This window comes from Mus caroli, unplaced genomic scaffold (assembly GCF_978045245.1).
Source record: "Mus caroli unplaced genomic scaffold, Mus_caroli_1 scaffold_7, whole genome shotgun sequence".
Taxonomy (NCBI): domain Eukaryota; kingdom Metazoa; phylum Chordata; class Mammalia; order Rodentia; family Muridae; genus Mus; species Mus caroli.
Genome location: NW_028227262.1, coordinates 42,575,153 through 42,590,183, shown reverse-complemented (window position 1 = coordinate 42,590,183; position 15,031 = coordinate 42,575,153). Strand labels below are relative to the sequence as shown.

General features: G+C 35.6%; 1 protein-coding gene across 2 annotated transcripts in view; it reads left to right on the top strand.

The window, feature by feature from the left end:
• The window catches only part of LOC110295865 (contactin-4), a 1,019,336-nt gene that overhangs the window by 359,406 nt on the left and 644,899 nt on the right, over nucleotides 1-15,031 (top strand). The gene's annotated exons all lie outside the window — the stretch shown is intronic.

Here is a 15,031-nt window from a genome sequence, read left to right as displayed (position 1 = left end):
TCTACATAATCATTCTTTAGTAGCTTTGTCAGTTCCATAGTTATAGTTCATAATCATGTTCTTTAGTAGCTTTGCCAGTTCCATAGTTATAGTTCATAATCATGTTCTTTAGTAGCTTTGCCAGTTCCATAGTTAACTCCTAACCCCTTTTTTTCAATGTCTTTTCATTGACTTTGTACAAAAAGTAATTTTCTGACACATTTTGATTGTCTCTATTTTGAATATGTCCTGTCAAGACAGAAGATATGTGTATGTGTTTTGCAGCTTTTGGACATTCATTTCATGATTCCTAGTTTTACGAAAGCTCAATAAGTAGAAAACTCTGGAATGTAGCTGTGTCTACAATGTCTCCATGACTCACATATCACAGAGGAAGAGGCAGATACTGGGCCTTCTCTTAACATTTCTCCTGTGGTATCTAAGACTACTATACCCTATTTGTCTGTTTTTTGTTTTGTTGGGTTTTTTTTTGTTGTTGTTGTTCTTGCAAATTACAAAGATGAGCATGATGATTTTGCTTAACATAGGAAATAGAACAATATATAGTGGTTCTAAGTAGACTGATTGAACCATAAGGGCCAAATGTCCCTAATACATTACACAAAAACTCTTCCCACATACAAGACAGTTATTAATGTGGGGCATTTTACTAGACATTTCTCAGGTGAACATTGCTTCTGAAACAATTAGGTTTTATGTATAGAGTACCAACTGTGTGTCTGACACTGTAAGAGTCTTGGGAAATATGGCTATAGATTATGGAAGAGAGCTGTTCTTGATGCTTCATGTTCAACAGAGTCACAGATTAATTCGAGAACTCTGTCTCCTGATGGCTTCTACCAGGGAAGAACTTTGTCTGGTCTGATAAATCCAGATTGTATAGGGTGATGAGTTGAGTTTATCTGTACAGTCTTATGAATGGCTAGTACCACTATAGTCATATTCAGAGGATACGTAGGGGCTTGATTAAAGGAACTATTATGAATATAATAAGTACGATATACTTCATAATTCAAGATGTTTATTTCCTTGCCTCTGTTCTCTCTTCCTAAATGGCAATCTCCCTTTATTTTACTAATGCATATATGTATATTACCTGCTATGAAAATTAATAATAAAAGCAAAAGTTACTCAGAATTTGCTTCTCAGTTAGTTTGCTTTATAGTGCTGTGGAATTTAAGTAGTATTGTCCAAGATCTATTTGTTTAGAACAGAGTGTAGGCAAGTTTATTGATTTATCCGAGGTCACTGAGCTTGTAACTGGTCCTAGAATTTCCACTAGGGTGAGCTGATTCAGAGCTTGAGCTCTTTATTTATTTATTTATTTATTTATTTATTTATTTATTTATTTATTTTTGAATTCACTTTACCTCCCAATCACCACCCCCCAAACTTCATGTTCATTCCTACTCTCTTCCCACTCCCACCTCCCTCAAGTGTTCCCTCTTCTTCTCCTCAGAAAAGGGAAGCTCTCCCTTGTGTACTATCCCACCCTGGAATATCCAGTCACAGTAAGCCTAAGTGAATCCTCTCCCAATAATGCCTGACCAGGCAGTCCAATTAGGGGATGGGGATCCAATGGTAGGCAACAGAGTTAGAGACTGCCTCCTTTCCAGTTGTTTGGGGACCCACATGAAAACCAAGCTGCTCATCTGCTATGAATGCATACAGGACCAAAGTCTAGCCCATGCATGTTCTTCGGTTGGTGGTTATGGTAACTCATAGTGTAGAAATTAGCATCAAGCCTAGCAGAAAGCCTGTGGGGCTCATCAGTTATTACAATGAAAGCATAAATTGCTATGCTTAGATTTGGGATGAAAGAATGGCCAGCCAGTTGGGGACGATGATAAAAGTGGTACTTTGATGATTAGTGGTGATTTTGGCTTTAGTGCAGAAAAGTAGCCACATTGTTATTCAAAAAACACGTTGTTTTGGAAAGGAGGAAATGTAATGTTTCAGACATTTTCTTTTCATTAAAACAAACCTATTTTGCAGATTTTGTAAGCCTTTTATCAGTAGTACAGCTCAATTACAGTCTGGGCAGTACATTTGAACAAAAATAAAAAGAGGGATAAAAATATTTTTACACCTATATTGTAAATTTCTCACAAGAGTTTCAAAGTGTAATTATCTGTGAATTCCATCCAAAAATATTAAACTGTGTGGATCTTGCATTTGGTTTCTTGCTAATCAGAACTGGGCCCATGTCCAGGTTGAATGTTACATAAAGAGATGGGGATCATATTTAAAGCAAAGGACATTTTTTTTAAAGATTTAATGCAAGATGCAACCCATACTATGGTTTTATGTAACTTCAAATCATCCTGCTTAGTACCCTCATCTCCTTTTGTGTTTTTCTTAATGCATTCTTTGATCTAATTTATTATATTGCCTTTTGTTGTGAGAATAAAAGAAATACTATGTAGCCTCTTTTCACAACATGGGTTAGACAGAATCAGTATATCTCTCACAAATAATGTAATTTGAAACCTTATGTTGATGACAATAATTATTAGTAAATCAGAGACTGACATACTGAGGTCAACTAGAAGCATGTCTAAAAGGATGTCTTGTATGTGAATAGGCTGATGTAGCTAGAGGTACAATAGTAGATATGGAAAATGGTACTGTGAGGAGACTACATTAATATGCCAGAACTAGGCTTTGAGTGATATGTCATTTAACCAAGACAGAGACTTATATAAGTGATTAGAGATTCTGATTTCAAAACAGACAAATACTATTTCAGTTGCCTGGTATCTTGTTTTTAACATGAATATGATTTAGTAATTCTGATTTCCAAGAAAATACTACTAATATTTTGTTATTATAACTAATATATCTCTCTTGCATTTAAAAGTCTATGATCAAAACAGTAATAGTTGCTTTCTTTCTCACTGTGACAAAATAACCAAAAGCAAGAGAAAAATACCATATTAAAAGGCAAGACTATTTTTACTTTTAGTCTTAGAAACTTGTAGTCCATAAAAGTAGGGAAAGCAGGCTGGTCCATGACCATGGGCATGTACATAGGGACCTCTCATTTAATGACAGAAGGAAACCAAAGCTCTAGACTAGGAGTCATTTTACCCTGTGCAGTCCTACCCGAGTGTCCTGCTAATGCCAGTGGGGCTCTATATTCTAAAGGACTCTCAAACCTCCAAAATTGCACTACCAATGAGACTCAAATACTTGAGCCTGTGGAAGACATTTTACACTCTAATATTTCCACTGACATCTTGAGTATGTACATTTCTCTTCATAAAGCTATGCTCAGGGTTCCCATACATATGTGATTCACTATTTTACTGTCCAATTAAAATACCTTTCCATAAGCAATTTATAATGTTACTAATAACATCACACAAAATAGAAAAGATGGGATTGTTTTAAATATTATTTTGTTTAACCCAGCTAAATGTTAATGCCGTATCATCTCAATATTGGATCTGTATAAAATGACTTATAGCATAAACAAAATAAATACTGCCCATTTTGAAAACATGGATGGGTTTAGAGACCATGTTAAATGAAACAAGGTAAGTACTAAATAAATTCCACATGAGCTAATTTGTGTGGAATTAAATCCCTTTAACTTATAGAAGTTTGGGGTGCTAACTAAGAGGTACCACACTAAGGAAGAGAAGTTGATGCAGAAATGGTCTGGTATGCTTCTGCAAAGTAGACACAACAGGTTCAAAATGCCATAGGAAAACAATTTATGAGTTATCAAGACAAATGTTAAAAATTGGAAGAAGTGTTTAAATTTATTTAAATGTTACAGACTCTACATATAATGAAATGCCACATAGGATCCCCCGAAAGCATGAAGAACTTTTATGTTTAAATTACCAGTTTATAACTGGCAGGTTATAAATAACCAGGTTAAATATACAATTAATGAAATAGTACATGTATGTTATGTACATATTTACATATGTCTGTAAATAAAAACAGCCGTTCGTTTTATTCTCAGAGCATATCTCATGTTGAAAAGCTGCATCATTTTCTGAGATTTACCTATTTGATAGCTATTCCCTGGTCTATACTCTTCAGCAATAAAAGTCACTGTGTGGCATGCCGCTTTAATTTTAGATGATGATAACAAAGCATGGCATGCCTGGATACAGATGTCAAAAGGCAGGAGGCAGAAACAAATGGAAAAAAATGACAGGCTGACATTTTTCCCCTTGGGAGGAAAAAAAGGCACGTGTCTTTAAGGCTACTGATAAAACTTAAGTAAGAGTGCATATTTAAAATAAAAATACACCATAAAATTTAAACTAATAATTCAGCTCTTTGGAGTCTCAAGTCAAAATAAATCCTCTATTAATTTGTATCAGGTCATCTTTTGGTTATTGGATTAAGTTTAGCACAAAGAGCAAGTCATATAAATCACATTGCTATTTTGAGGCCTGGCAGTATAATTCAGAAGTACTGTTTTTCTAGAAGGTGCTGAGCCCTGGGTTCAATTTCCAAAATCTCCAAAGAAAGAACATCAAGCTTATTTGTAAGATTTCTTTAAAGCAGAGATTAGTTTGCTTTTGTTTAACTCTATGTGTCTAGTACAAAAGTATGTTTGAGATTTCAAGGGCTGTCTTTTCCCCCATGGCCTAGATATTACTTTATTAGTGCAAAAGAGTCAACTAACCTGGACCTCTGGGAGCCCTCAGAGACTGAGCCACTTACCAATGAACACACAAGGATTGAACGAGACCTCAGCACATATGTAGCGTATGTGCAGCGAAATCTCTGTGGACTATCTTTACGAAGCTGTCTATAGTTGAGACGTAACACTATGATTACTCTTTGCTTTCTAAACCAGAACACAATTCTAGGAGGTCCTAGAATTGTCTAGTTTGTTGTCTAGTTTTCATCTAGTACTCTTTGAAAACCTGTTGGTACCTCCAACTGTTGGCTGCAGGTTTGTACTTCTTAGCTTGTTACATTATTTGAATTCTAACATAAATTCTACCCTCTATGACTTAGTCAAAACGGTATGTGGCTTGGTTCACACTTGGCTCAGTCCAAGATAGTTCATTGACCAGCATCCTAAATCAGCTGAAGCTTAGCTTGTCAATTCAGTATAATTAATTGTCACATACACAATTAAAATGGAACTCCTTTCTAAAAGAAATACATCATCATGTTTCTAGTATTGACAACTAAGCTTAGCAGCTAAGCTCTTCGTTTCCAAAAAGGAAACTGTGTTTAAAGCCTGGGTAGCCTTTAGTCTTTTTTTGTTTGGCAAACACATGTTCTTGTCAATTAAATAGTACTGAGTGGGGTTGAATGGTCATAAATGAAATGGATAATATTTCACAGATGACATCATAAGCTACTTCCCTTATCCTGAATCATTTCTGCAGATAGTAGGTTTTGTTTAATTTACTTCAAACATGTAAGATGTTTGAAACTAAGACTTTTATACATACACACACACACACACACACACACACACACACAAACACATACCCCACTACATGGTATATCTATGTTTTCTTCTTTCTTCCTCCAAAAGTTTATAAAATATAAAGAGTAATATTTTTGAAGAAAAATCAACTAAATAAATTTAACTTAGAAATGAAGCAGTCATAAAATCAAATTAGTATATCAGATCTTATTTTCTAAGATACTTATGTTACTGGTATATATTGTGCACTTAGGTGAATGAAAGGGTTTGAAATTTAGCATTAGAGCTAGCAGCAGTGATTTGATTCTTGTGTTTTTATTGTGTTTTCTGCCTAATTTTAGATTCTGAGTTGGTAGGTAAGATGATGTTTCCTTTACAATTTTGACTATCATTTGAGACTAGAACACTTCCCTGCTGTCTTTACAGACAAACACACACACACACACACACACACACACACACACAAACACATACCCCACTACATGGTATATCTATGTTTTCTTCTTTCTTCCTCCAAAAGTTTATAAAATATAAAGAGTAATATTTTTGAAGAAAAATCAACTAAATAAATTTAACTTAGAAATGAAGCAGTCATAAAATCAAATTAGTATATCAGATCTTATTTTCTAAGATACTTATGTTACTGGTATATATTGTGCACTTAGGTGAATGAAAGGGTTTGAAATTTAGCATTAGAGCTAGCAGCAGTGATTTGATTCTTGTGTTTTTATTGTGTTTTCTGCCTAATTTTAGATTCTGAGTTGGTAGGTAAGATGATGTTTCCTTTACAATTTTGACTATCATTTGAGACTAGAACACTTCCCTGCTGTCTTTACAGACAAACACACACACACACACACACACACACACACACACACCTGAATGCTACCAAAAATACAGAATGCTGGAGTTTCAAATAGCTTAATGGTCAAATAAGAGAAATAATGTCTAAAGGTTAGTGATGTATTAACATATATAATAATTCCACAGAGAAAGAAAATTGTGAATAAATATCCACAGCATCTCTGGCTTGTTTGGGTAGTCTGCACAGTATTATCTATGCTTTCTCTTGTACTTCTCTACTCAAGGTCATTGCAACCATCATTAAGGCTTGTTTGGTTCTTTTCCAAGATTGGTTTTTGAGATACTCAGCAAACTGAAATGATTTACCCACCTATGCCCCTCAAGCACTTTATTATATGTGAATTATGCCAAGCTTCATCCTTTATAAGAGAAAATCATCCAATATATATGCCCTGTTCATGGCCAGTTGGCAACAAAGAGAACTCAGCTCTGTCTTTAACCAATTATCTATAACTGGTATAGTGGAAAATTGTGGCATTATGAACTACTGTTTTGAGTTTGTCTCAAAACCAAAATGTTATAGTTCCCTTCTGTTGAAGCACCACTTTGCTTATTATCCAAGATGACTTACAGGAATGCCTAGGAAATAGAAAACATGGAACCATCAATATATTGACAATGTGAAGGGTATATATGGGGTTGAGGGAGAAGGAAGAATTATAAAGAGCAAGTAGGCAAGGAAACTTGGGAATGGATTGTAGTCCCCTTGAGACCAATTAAAATGATACCTTCTTCGAATTCTGTATCTTTTCCCAAGAGGCATGTTTTACTGAACATTAGATTGGAACTGGATGATGTATTTTATCAGTGATCCCATGACAGTGGACTACAATAAGATAGTCAACCATGTGGAAAAACAAATTGTACTGTAAAAAGCCACATTGTAAATTCTAGCACTGATTCTTTCTCAAGATAGACGTTTCTTGGATGTAGGTTATTTTGTGGCAATCACATTTGCTGAATGCTGCAGTTAAGTGTCTCAAGGGCAGTCATTCTCAACCTGTGGATTGTGACCCTACTGAAGATAGCACATCAGGTACATACATAGCATATATTTACATACATTGTAGTGCTTAACAGTAACAAAATTACAATTATGAAGCAGAAATAAATTAATTTTCTGCTGAGGATCATCAAGAGCTGTATTAAAGGGTTGCAACACTAGAAAGGTTGAGAATCATTGCTCTATGTGACATGGTTTCAATACATTTAAAGAAAAAAGATGTTGGAAGCTTTTGCCTTTGGTGCAACAGTGCTAAAGACAATGAAAACTGTAAGTGGGATCTAGTAAAAGAAAGGGTTATCAGTCAATAGGGTTTGAGAAGCATGCCTTAGGAAGGATTTGTCTTTAGAGTTAGTTGTGATCTATCTCTGAATTTCTGTTTCACTACAAAAATTCTCGGTCTGTCTGCCTGCCTGCCTGCCTGTCTGCCTGCATGTTTGTCTCTCTGTCTGTCTGTCTATCTATCTGTTTCTCTCTCTCTCTCTCTCTCTCTCTCTCTCTCTCTCTCTCTCTCTCTCTCTCTCTCTCTCTCTCTAAAAAACCAACAACACATTGATTTTGATATTATTGTAGTCATCTATAGAAATGACTGACTATCAAGGAAAGCATCCACGAGACAGGCATTATAAAGATCAGCGGTCTTTATATTTAGAAAAAAAAGTGACTTGTTTTAGTTTGTTTCCTTATGTTTTGATTTTAACCAAGATCACAAAAAATGTTAACAGTGCCTACTTTTGTTTCTTAAATGAAAACTTGCATGACAACAAATCAATTATTAAGCTTGAAATCTGTGGTTTTTTTCTTTACATTTAAGTGCTTATGGTTTATAAGTTAAATCACATGGATTCTTGGTTCCTTTTTACCTGGAGTCTATCATAAATTATGTGATATTTTAATGAAAAATATTTCACCTAGTAACTGACTATATAATTCATACTTGGGAGTGGGGAAGGGTCATTGATGCTCTTTGAAAGTGATTTGGTGCATTCATTCAGAATGTACTGTGGACAATGTCCAACCATGAAGGAGGCTAAAAACTTAGTAGATCTCTGTTCATTAGAAATACAAGGCAATTTACTTTAATGCACAAAACTAACACTGTGTGAAGCCACCAGAGACCATAGGATGACTTCACCAATGTAATTGCAGTAATTTCTGCAGGTGTATCCAAGACATCTAAAATGGGTATTTATAACAGAATGCACAAATTTGTTGAAATACAAAGCCCTTATAATTATGAGCGTTTCAATTTGAATGGTTGAGGTAAAGGTAGAATTTGTGACAAGCAAATGCATCCTCTACACTCTGCACTCGTATTTGGGACCATATTATAGGTATGCAGAAGAAAAACAAGGGCTTATGGTATATGTTTTTAAGAGGTATTTGTATATTTTATCCAGAACTACTGCAGTTTCACAGAGTGCTGAGATTGGAGGCCTCCGTTGCATTTAATGATGAAATTGGGAATTTAGAATATAATAAATTCTCCTAAGAAAGAAGTAAGGACAGTGATTTCTTAAGTGAATTTTTAAAGGTTTAGAGTGATTTCTATTTTTTTAATTAGGTATTTTCCTCATTTACATTTCCAGTGCTATCCCGAAAGATCCCCATACCACCCCCCCCACTCTTCTACCCACCCACTTCCACTTCTTGGCCCTATCGTTCCCCCGTACTGAAGCATCTAAAGTTTGCAAGACCAATGGGCCTCTCTTTCCAACGATGGCCGAGTAGGCCATCTTCTGATACATATGCAGCTAGAGACATGAACTCTGGGGGGGGGGGGGTACTGGTTAGTTTATATTGTTGTTCCACCTATAGGGTTGCAGACCCCTTTAGCTCCTTGGGTATTTTCTCTAGATCCTCCATTGGGGGCCCTGTGATTCATCCAATAGCTGATTGTGAGCATCCACTTCTGTGTTTGCTAGGCCCCAGCATAGTCTCACAAGAGACAGCTATATCTGGGTCCTTTCAACAAAATCTTGCTAGTGTGTGCAATGGTGTCAGCGTTTGGAGGCTGATTATGGGATGGATCCCCAAGAATGGCAGTCTCTAGATGGTCCATCCTTTCTTCTCAGCTCCAAATTTTGTCTCTGTAACTCCTTCCATGGGTGTTTTGTTCCCAATTCTATGAAGGGGCAAAGTGTCCACACTTTGGTCTTTGTTCTTCTTGAGTTTCATATGTTTTGCAAGTCGTATCTTGTATCTTGGGTATTTTAAGTTTCTAGGCTAATATCTACTTATCAGTGAGTACACATCATGTGAGTTCTTTTGTGATTGGGTTACCTCACTCAGGATGATGCCCTTCAGGTCTATCCATTTGCCTAGGAATATAAACCTCTGTGTTTGCTGATATAACAGGAAAAAAAAGATAGTTCCTATGATATCCCTAAACAGTATCTTTGACATTCTCTGTCTTAACTGTTTGTGGTCATAGGGAAGGGTAGAAAATATGTATTTCTGATGTCAATAACATGTTACACTTAGGTAAATGGTGATATTTTCTATTAAAATTATTTAATACAAAGTCTAAGTTCAATGATAAGAAGGTTTCAGTTTGAGTGGTTAATGGAAAGACAGAATTTGTGCCAAACAAATGTATTTTCTGCACTCTGAAAACAATAAGTAAATAAAATAGTATTTATGTGTTACTTGTTTTGTGATAGAATGGCATGAAATTTTTCATTCCAGCTCTTATATTCAGCATGGGAAAACAGTTCATGTTTTATTGTTCTGTTATTTGTTTTATAATTTTTAACAAAATTTTAATCTTCATTTCTTGCTTATTTTTTCCCACATCCCAGCTTCTAAAGCTATCAGTTACAGATCTAAATTTAGTATCCACATATGGAGTAGATGCCAGTCCTTCCTTGTTTAAAAAAATCACACGGTGTCACTAACTCAAATTTCTTATCATTAGGTGATATGTATGCTAAGGTTATTTTAGAGAGAGAGAGACAGAGAGATTTAGTCAAGCTGTGGCTCCCCAAAATACTAAAAATATGAATATTGATAAGATTCCTAAATTGGTCCAGGTTTGCTAATACATTTACTTTCTGAATTCTAAATTTAATCTTCAGCTAGAGTCCACATTAGCCCTTCGTGTAGTTTGGCCTCTAGGTGCAAGAACTGGGAAATGGTGAATGTTAATTACATTTGCCCTTGGATAGTTACAACTCCATTTTCCAACCATCTGCAACATATTTTTAGGTAGGTCAAAGAAAAATTGAATTATATATGTGAGGTCCATTTTAACATGATAAAATGAGAAACCTATTGTATAAGCCTTTATTTATTTAATATAGCTCGACTAGTGACTGCTTCTTCAGTGAGGATAGTAATGTCTGCTTTTAATCCTCACAGAAAATTTATCTTAATATCTGAACAGAAGACCTTGGAACTTTTAGTTATGCAGTTAGCCACTAATTTAATTATTATTAAAAAGTAATAAGAAATACTTGAGGTTAGAGGGATAGCTTGGTGGTAAAGAGTATCTTTTGCTCTTATAAAAGTCCTGGTTTCAATTCATAGCATCAGTCCATCTGTGACTCCATATCCAGGAGATCCAGCAACTCTGCCCTGGCTGCCATAGTCACCAGACTTGCACATGTTATATATACATATGTGCAGGCTAACACTCAGACACATAAAAAAATTAAATAAACTTTTAAAAGAGTAACAATACTTGTGAAGTATAGTTAGTACATGAAGAAATAATTGCTTATTAGGCATATTATTGACAATTGACTTGTGGAAATGCATAAATAAATAAATAAATAAATGAAATTCTTCTATGTAGGCAGAATAAAATAATCATTTTAAGTCAAGACTGTATGTGAGAGGGATATATATGAACTTGGCCTTGTTGTATGCTAGTCTGTTCAGTGTGCTGAAATAATATTTATTGTCAATTATACCTTTAATTGTAATTTGCCTATATTTTCATGCCTTATATCTTTCAAAAATTGTTTGGGATGAAGTTTCTGCACATATTTTTTAAATGAGAGACATGAAACCCTAGTTCTCTCTGTGATTCTAAACCAGGAGGAAATAACACCAGGCTCAATTGCTCTCTGTTCCTACCCTTGATCCAGATGTTCCTACCAGTTAGATCCTTTTATAAAATATCATTCTGAGTGAGGTAACCCAGGTACAAAAGAACACACAATGTATATTCTCATTGATAAGTGGATTTTAGCCCAAACGCTCAGAATACCCATAATACAACCCACAAATCATATTCAGCTTAAGAAGAAGGAAGACCAAAGTCAAGATGCTTCAATCTTACATAGAATGGGGAACAAAATAATCATAAGAGCTAGAGGGAAGGGGGGAGAGGGGGCAGGTTTTAGAAGGAACAGGAGAGAAGTACAGAGGATCAGAAAATTTAATAGAAACATGTATCAGAGGGGGAATGGGGAACTGTAGTTAGCCACTAGAAAGTCCCAGACTCTAGAGAAGAAAGAGGCTCCCAGGAGCCAATGGTGATGACTTTAGCTCATCATTTAGCTCACCATTTCCCAGTTCTTGCACCTAGAGGCCAAACTACACGAAGGGCTAATGTGGACTCTAGCTGAAGATTAAATTTAGAATTCAGAAAGTAAATGTATTAGCAAACCTGGACCAATTTAGGAATCTTATCAATATTCATATTTTTAGTATTTTGGGGAGCCACAGCTTGACTAAATCTCTCTGTCTCTCTCTCTCTAAAATAACCTTAGCATACATATCACCTAATGATAAGAAATTTGAGTTAGTGACACCATGTGATTTTTTTAAACAAGGAAGGACTTTAGTAGAGGTGATAGTGTATATTGGGTGGGGTATGTGTTTGTGTGGATGTGTTCATGCATGCAAGACAAGGTGGAGTGTCATGTGTGCAGGTACATTTGAGGGATAGTGCCACCCACACATCTCAACATTTTTAACCCAGAAATGTTCCTGTCCAAAGGAAGAACAGGGACCAAAAATATTGGAACAGATACTGAAAGGATAGGCCATACAGAGACTGCCTCACCTAGGGATCCATCCCATCTTCAGACATCAAACTCCTACACTATTGCTGATTCCAAAAAGTGCTTGCTTACAGGAGCCTGATTTGGCTGTTCATTGAGAGGTTCTACCAGCACCTGGCCAATACAGAGGCAGATACTCACAGGTAGCAATTGCACTGAGCCCATGGACCTCAATGGAAGAGCTAGGGTGAGGGCTGAAGGAGATGAAGGGTATTGAAACCCCATAAGAAGAACAATATCAACCACCCAATGCTCCCAGGGACTTAACCACTAACCAAAGAGTATACACAGAGGTAGCCAGGACTCCAGATACATATGTACCAGAGGATGGGCTTATCTGACAACAATGGCAGGAGAGAGAAGCCTGATGCCCCTACATAGAGGGATACTAGAGGGGTGAGGCAAAAGTGAGTGAATGGGTGGAAGAGTACCCTCATAGAGGCAAAGGGCATAGGTGTAAAGTGGGATGGGATCAGTGCATGCTGGAAGGGAAACTGGGAAGTGTGATATCATTTAAAATGTAATGAATAAGATGATTAATAATAATAATAATAAATAATAATAATAAACAAGAGCAGAGAGCACTCTGTAAATAAGATGTTGAAGCATTTAGGACGACTCTGGCATTTAAAGTTCTTTATAAAATAATCCAAATAAATAAGTACAGAGTAAAGCTAAACATTTTGAAATCTAACATTTTAATTCTCATTGAAGGCAATGCTGGTAATGCATAATGATTTCCAAGGACCTTGAAAGACCCTGTGAAATTGTACATCTGATTGTGTAGATGACCAGTATGTGGTTCATGATGTGTCAGAATTTTGGGTCCATGACTACATTTCAGATACAATTAAAAAAGGTTATCTCCACATTTGTTAGAAACATACTTATTTAGAAGAATGTATTTGGTTATCATTTAAAGTGTAATATATGTTTTATGTAAAATATTGTATAGATTTATATGGCAAGCTCTTTTACTTTGGATCCTCGAGGACTGTGTTAGCTACAAACCACTATTCATACAAAGTTGGAGGACTGGTTGAGAGGATCTGATTACTTCTGAGGTTCCTGTGTGCCAGCAATTAAATACGTTTATTTTTCCTTTCTTTGTTTCCTTCATTAGTCTTTAATTCTTGTGAATCTCAGCATGTAATCTCAAGATCTATTTAGTACTCCAGGATTCATAATGGGATCAATGCATGTTAACTAGGGGAATATGAACCATTGGATTCTCTCTCAATTTATTATTCTATAAAGACAAGAACTATTCTCTGAGGTCTTTTTCCCACATCAGATGTTCCTATAGTTTCTTGGATATAACTACCTCCTAGACCTCTTGTCTATTAGTAACTCCAAGGCACTGCCATATCTAGTTAGGAGATGTATAATTGGTAAAAATGTCTTAATTCCATCATATGCCATCACAGGTTGTGTATAGTAGGCCTGTGAAGAAAAATGAATTTCTATTGTAACAAATAAAAAGAAGCTTGCATCTGCCCATCACTCTCTTTACTGTGGTGATTTCTATGGATCTACATAAGTCAACTACATTTTACTCTTTCTACTAAATTATGCAACACTCTTTCATTCCTAAAATATCCCGATGTGTTAAGTAATAACCGTGTACTTAGTACTTTGCCTCTTAAATATGGCAATTACTTCTAATAGTCTGCTTTTAAAGTAGGAACTATTCTGGGAAAGCAAACATTGACTGATTTTATTAAGTCAGATTTGAAGTCTGGTAGAACATTCATTTACTCCCTTTTCTGACAAGTGCTCATTATGCCTTGTCCTAATTGTAATAGTGGCCATAGAGGAATGTGGTTCCTTATTAACATACACCTATTAAAGTCCACCTATATGGACCTTGAGTCTTCTATTAGCTGGAATTTTTTTAGATACCTTTTGGTTTTAGGAATCTTAGTAGAGGTGATAGTGTATATTGGGTGGGGTATGTGTTTGTGTGGATGTGTTCATGCATGCAAGACAAGGTGGAGTGTCATGTGTGTAGGTACATATAGAAGTTAGAGGCTGATTTCAGTTGTCTTTTTTGTTTTATTTTGTTTTGTTTTTTTCTCTACCTTACTTTTTGAAACAGGGGCTCTTACTGAACTAGGAGCTTATCAATTTAGTTAGGTAGATTGGACCAGGAGATTTCGGTGTTCATTTCCCAGCATGCCCATGTTTACTTTGAGTGTTATGGAACAAACACAGAACCTCATGTTTGTACAGCAGACACTTTACTGACTGACAAACAGACACAGACATAGACACAGACAACACGTACACACACATACACATATATACACATATACACAAACATACATATAATAACTTTTAATAAATGAAAAGACTTGATTATTCTCATCAGTCCTTACCTTAATGACTGTCATATTACACCATATAAGACAGGGTCAATTTGGAGATTCATATTAGGAATTATCAAAATACATATTATGCTCTTTGGAGGAAATGACTATTTCCCAACTGATGTTTAATTCTGGTTACAGAAGCTGAGGGTGTACAAAACCAATGGTTATTTCACTTGATCTATTACTATATACCTGTGGATAATTATTCTCATAAAAAAATAACATTTTCTCATTGCATGTGTTAAAATTTGTAAAAAAAAAAGAAAGAAAAGAAAAAGAAAGAAGGAAGGAAGGAAAGAAGAAAGGAAGGAAGGAAGGAAGGAAGGAAGGAAGGAAGGAAGGAAGGAAGGAAGGAAGGAAGGAAGGA